Source organism: Ochotona curzoniae, unplaced genomic scaffold (assembly GCF_017591425.1).
Source record: "Ochotona curzoniae isolate NIBS_2020 unplaced genomic scaffold, NIBS_Ocur_1.0 contig_2707, whole genome shotgun sequence".
Lineage (NCBI taxonomy): Eukaryota > Metazoa > Chordata > Mammalia > Lagomorpha > Ochotonidae > Ochotona > Ochotona curzoniae.
In genome coordinates, this window is record NW_024465566.1 from 1 (window position 1) to 6,323 (window position 6,323).

Below are 6,323 nucleotides of genomic sequence, written 5' to 3' on the forward strand. Positions count from 1 at the left end.
ACTGATCTGTGGCTTGCAAAGGAAGACCGACAGAACAAATCAGTCAACTACCCCAGTGATTCTTGACAGCAAATTACTGGGCAAATGGAGACAAAGGTGGAACATGTCAGCCAATTGACATTAGAAAGATTTTCTCATCCTTGGAGTGGAGATAGCAACAGCATTTCAGAACTACTAAAACCACTTGAGCAGAACCCTCAGAACATGCTCCACAACACAGACCTTGGGATGACATCGGGAACTCGGGAGACTGGGAGTAGTCTCTCCATTGTATCCTCTCCTCCCACAGATACAGGAAGAAAAAAATGAAAATGTGGGAACAATGGTTTTGCCCACTTACCCCTGATCCTCGATACTTCCCACACTGATCAATTATGCAAACATCATCAAAAATAAAACTTTTAAATTTAAAGCAATATAAATAAAAAATGGCAATTTAGTCAGAGGGTCCTATTTATCAGTTCAATTGTATGAGTTTTAAACATATAAATAACTCAGAAGGTGTTTTTTTTTCAACATGCTCTGGTTTTTAATTATAAATCAATAAGTTATAGTGCTCTAAATTTTATGACATTAGATTTCATAGGATAACAACTTCAGAGACATATATGTAGAATTCTGATACTAAACTTCTCAGTTATCTTTTTTGGGGGGGAGAAAAATACAATTTATTTTGATCTTAAATATCTTCAGAATAGATTATTTCAAAAATTATAACTATGTAATTGGAAAAATGATCATTGTACTGATTTTAATTTTAACCTGAATTTTTGACATTATTAGTTCTGAAAAATTTAGATACATTCATTTTTAATCTGTTGATGATCTTCAGAACTTTTAATTTACAATGAAAAGAAATCTATCAACTATCTCTACAAAGACTCTCCTTGCAAGTTGCGTATTCATTAACAATTTCCATAGAGTCAAAGATGATGAACCTAGAAGAAAAAGAAAATGAGCACTCAATATGCTTGCAAACATTTTAAAAGACTATTGGGTAATATGTAATGCAGCAATTTTATTTAATTTCTTTTCCAATAATTCTGTGGTAAAATAAACTATCTCATCGTTGTATTATTTTCAGTACTGTTGGACAATATCTGACTTGCAAACTCATAAATAATAATGTAGAAAAGTACACATTGAGTGCCACTGTTGTATTAACTTGCAACAATAAATAATGTCCATAATTATGATGATTCATTAAAAGAGACACTATTTTCTTTCAAGCAAGTGAAATGGACAAAGCCAATTTGTGAAAAATTCTCCAAGAAAAATTTCCAGTGCTGAAATGAGATGGTGTGTCCCTCATGCATATGCAAGAAAGGTGATGCCGAGCTGAAATGTGGCATCACTGCCATTACTTGAATAAGGAGAAACATTAGTTGCATAGTATTTATCATATTTGGAATTTTTGTTAGTATAACAAATGCAAAGTTCAAGAACATATATTTCAATGCATAAAAAGAGAAATATCAACCCGCTTGAGATGTAGCAAAATAACACTGAAAGGGTTAATGATCTTACATTCTGCATGAAGGTTGCCCTATATCAGAGAGGACATATGACATTTACCCTGCAGGGATTGACAGTTAGGGAGATTGAGCATGTTTTCACATGTATATTAGCCACTTTGATTTGTTTTTTGAAAAATATCTGTTCATTTCCTTCACCTATTTCTTTACAAAGTTGTTTCTCATTATTTTCCTCACTGTCTCATAGGTCACACAATAGCATCATTTGCTTCAAAAAGGTCTTCAATTAGATGTCAGGTAAATACCAATAAATTTGTGGCTCTGCCTAACTCCAGTGATTTTGGCCTATATTCAGAACCCTACTAACACCTGCTGGCATGGATGTGGGAAGAAAGTTACCCTCCTTCACTGCTGTTGGGAGTGTAAGCAAGTATAACCTCTACGGAAGTCAGTATGGAGACTGCTATGGTAATTGAAAATTGATCTGCTGTATGACCCAGCCGTTCCACTTCTGGAAATATATACAAAGGAAATGAAATCTGCATACAAGAAAGGGATCTATAATCATATTTATAGCAGCACAATCTACAACAGCAAAGATATGGAAACAATCCAGATGCCTGACCAAAGACGAGCAGATAAAGTGACTGTGGTACATCAGCTTAGTGGAATACTATTCATCCACTAAAAAGAATGAAATTCTACCACTTGCAACCAAATAGTCCCAATTAGGCACCATTATGCTTGGTGAAGCAAGTCAATCCCCAAAGGACAAAAATCATATGTTTTCTGATATAAGGCAAACTTTATGCAAAATATGAAATCAATAGCCCTTTCAATACTGTTTTTGCTACATCTCAGGAGACTTGGTATTTTTTAATACATTAAAAAAAAACCTTTTTCTTTTCCTTATTAATTTCCTCACTGACTCATAGATCATACAACAACATGGTTTACCTCAGGAAGGCCTGATTTTTTTCATTTCTTCAGCGACATATTGGTCATCCAGTAGCATGGTATTTAACTTCATGCTGCGGTAAATTTTATATTTTTATCTCTGTTGTTGATTTTGTTTTATGGCTTTTCATTGAAGGGGATGTATAATAACTGTGTAGTAGAGACTATCTCATGTAAATGTGAGGATGCAATGCAGTATGCATCTCTATTTCCAAATCAAAGACGAAATCCCAATGAACCCATTAAATGTATCCTGATAATAGGATGGCGCTCTCTCTGCTACTGACCATGCCTACACTGTCAAGATAGGTTAAAACAGCAGAATGGTGGACTTATGACTGATTGTAAAGGACTACAGTGTTGTAACAACAGGTATAAATTGGTCGGGGTGTGGGCATGGATATGAGGACGATGGAAGGGAAACTCTGGAGCCTATGGAACTGTATCATGGAATATTAAGATAAGCATGATTTTTAAAAATATATATATATATAATTAATTCATGTTTAATTTTATTCATTATATCTCTACAATTAATTTTTCTTGAGAAACATATTAATGTTTTTCATTATATTGCGAGGTTTTGATTTGATTCAGAAATTGGTGCATTTTAAAAATTAGAAATGCCATTGCTTCTCAGCCTTTTGGCTAAGATCAAGCACAAAAATGCAAATGATATGCTAATTTACCAAACGATAATCATAGATTCCTCTTTGGTTGTTTGAAATTTATATTTTTTTTATTTGAAATCAGAGTTAGAGAGAGAGAGAGAGGAAAAAACAGAGAAAGAGATCTTGGATTCACTGGTTCACTCTCCAGATGGCCACAGTGGCCAGAAGTGAGCAGATTTGAAGCCGCGAGCTAGAAGCTGCTTCCAGATCACCCACATGGGTAAAGGAGCCTGACACCTTGGGCCATCCTTGTTCTTTCCCAGACATTATCAGGAACCTGAATCTGAAGTGGAGTGGTAGAGACAGGAATTGGGGCCTATATAGGATGCTGGTACAAAAGCAGAGGATTAACACGATATACCACTAAGCTTGTTCCAGAATCCTTTTGCTTTTACTTTGTTAAGAATCCATCATGTGAAGGATTAAAGAAAATCATTTCTTACATGATAACAGTGTTGGATTGAAGGAATTAAGACAAGTCAAATTGAGAGTAATTTGTTGATCATGGCAGGATTTTTCTTTTGAAACTTTTCTGCTTTAAGTTGAAGAACAAAGTAGAAACAAATATACTTTATATGATTCTTACCTGTCAGTTTATGTGTACTGGAAACAATATTTACACCTGACAGCAATGTGTTCTGAAGAGACGTAAAGTCACTGATAAATGGGGCCACATCAGTATCAAGAAGGATTCGTGGTGGCAGGCCTTTCTGGGCTTCATGCACTCTAATCATGGTTGTAGGAAACCGAGATGCAGCTAAATATTCCACAATCAATGTCCAGTTTTTACCAAATTCTTCTTCTGGTTTAGAATAATAGGCATATCTAAAAGACATGATAAAATGTACATAATTGCACTTGTCAAAATTTTAATCTGGCTTCATTCTCTAAAAATTATCTTTTATGAGTAAACTAAATAAATAATTAGTTAAATGACAGATTTACAAAGCAATGTCATCCATTCCTCATAAGATGAAGTTCTAAATAACATAAACTTTTTGAGCAAGTAAGGTTTATCTCAACAATTCAATATACCATATTTCGCATTTTGTGTCATTGGTATAGGCTCATTATACTATGTAATAACCAGATTTAAGACCAGGACCCAGTAATACTCTATGGAGACATAGAAATGAATGCCACTTTTCTCAAGCAAAACTTTTGCTGGATGTAGAAATACTTCAAACAACTTTTGAACTGAATTTAAAGGACACTCAAAAAAAGCATTTGGAAGTAATAGATGTCTGATTCTTTCATCTAATTTTCTAATCATTGGTCTTTGTTTCTACTGGAGAACAACTTAGAAACTCTTTCACATAGTTAGGAAACACATTATCATAAGGAAAAGTTAAGCATATGGAAAATAATGATGTAACCATACAATTGGTATCACTGGTCCCTATTCACTATCTAAGCATGTTGAGCAACTTGCTGTTTGCAAGCACACTTCTCTCTGAGTCATTATGTACTCCATACTTGGCTCATCAAATATGTTCTCTTTTATGTGCCATCATTGATGATACTACCTATTTCATAAAGTTTCTAACCTATCTATATTGAAATCAACAACTTCTTCCACTTCTATAATTCTACAATAAGTGTATCATACACATATCTAAAGTTTGTCTTCTCATTGTATTTTAATTTGACATCTGTAAGTTATATTACCTATTATTTGGACAGCTCATAGATAAGATCCTTGTTACAAAAGAGCATTGCATTACACTTCTCAGTGAACTCTGAACACATTCACTGTCCCTTCAAATCCCATCCTTCCGGGAGCCTACCTGCCCCCATTCCTGGAAGCTGTCGTGTTTACAGAGTTGGAATGCTAACAGAATTGGTTTAGATTGATTGCTCCTTAATACATCACAGTTGTCCGTCAAGTAACAATGAAACAAAAGATGAATTCCACGAGGATTTAGAGCCAGAGCCATTGTGCCCAAGTAAAAGTAAATTAAATTAAAAGAGATTCAAAAGTAGTAGCAAAGGGGAAAAGAGACAAAGATATGGGATTAATCAATAGACAAATGAGCAGAAGTGAAATTCAACAGAAACTTTTTAATATCTTCTGTTGTATAATTTATTTTTTAAAACCCTGATAATAAGCTTTGCCAATACTAGATTCAAGGCTTTTTATCACTGACATTCCTTGTCATTTGTCATAGTAATAATACTTTATATTGTACACTTTTATATACAAGCAGTATATTAAGCCCAGTGCAGGAATTTCTTAACCCATTCTCAAAATCATCCTACATAGCATGCGCTATTATTGCTGCTCTTCAAAAATAAGTAATAGTGTTGAATTTCCCATTCAGAGAACTTGGCAAACCAGAGCCTCATCAATAGGTACATTAACAAAAAGAAAAGTGCATGAATTGGCAATTGAAATAATTTGTAATAATCATTAAAACACCTCCTTTACACTAGTGAAATTTAAGAAAGGCTCAAATTTCCTGAAGATGCATTATCAAACTTTCCATAGACGTGGATGGAAGAAACATATTTGAACCTCCATTTATACTGAATCTAAGTATATATTTACTCCACATACCAAAAAAGCGTAGTGTTCTTAAAAGATCCCAACTAAACAAATTACAAAAGTTATCCTTATAAAAGGCTGATATTAAAAATTCTTTCACCTTTTTTAACTTATCAAAGCCCTATTAAGACATCAATAAGTAGGAAAAAATTCCAAAGCCAGGATAGAAGGAAGTTGAATATGAAATAGAAGTACTTGAAAAGATTTAATAGAAACAAAATTAAATCCTAAACAACAAAAGGACACTGAGAAACAATTTTGACATAATTTGGAAAACCACCCACAATTTAAGAATGAGGAATATTTTGTCATTAAAGAGAGATTGCCAAAATCACAGTGATTGAAAATTTGTTAAGGGACACTCATGCATAATATTCCCTCTCAGACTTCAACTATTGGGTACCTGCTGCCCGTGACACCAAAAATGGTAATGTATGGAGTCACCTACCAGAGACAAGTAGTCACACTTACAGGCAGAAACAGCTTAAAAACAAGGGATTTCTCTCCTTGCTTGTAGGGTCTCTTCGGAGAAGTCAGCAGTGATTCTGATGGGTTTTCCCCTGTATGTGATCTTTTCTCTACTTCGTACTTGTCTCAGGATTCCTTCTTTGTCTTCATTGGAGTAGAACTTGAGCACCGTGTGTCTGGGTGAAGATCTCTTTGGATCATGTCTGT

General features: G+C 34.2%; 1 long non-coding RNA gene across 1 annotated transcript; it reads right to left on the bottom strand.

Annotated features, from left to right (window-relative positions):
- Positions 1 to 504: 504 nt before the first annotated feature.
- LOC121153927 lies at positions 505 to 3,915 on the bottom strand. Its single transcript, XR_005883450.1, has 2 exons — positions 3,690 to 3,915; positions 505 to 938 (listed from the first exon to the last, which is right to left on the bottom strand). It is a non-coding gene; the product is annotated as an uncharacterized LOC121153927 (long non-coding RNA).
- Positions 3,916 to 6,323: the final 2,408 nt, after the last annotated feature.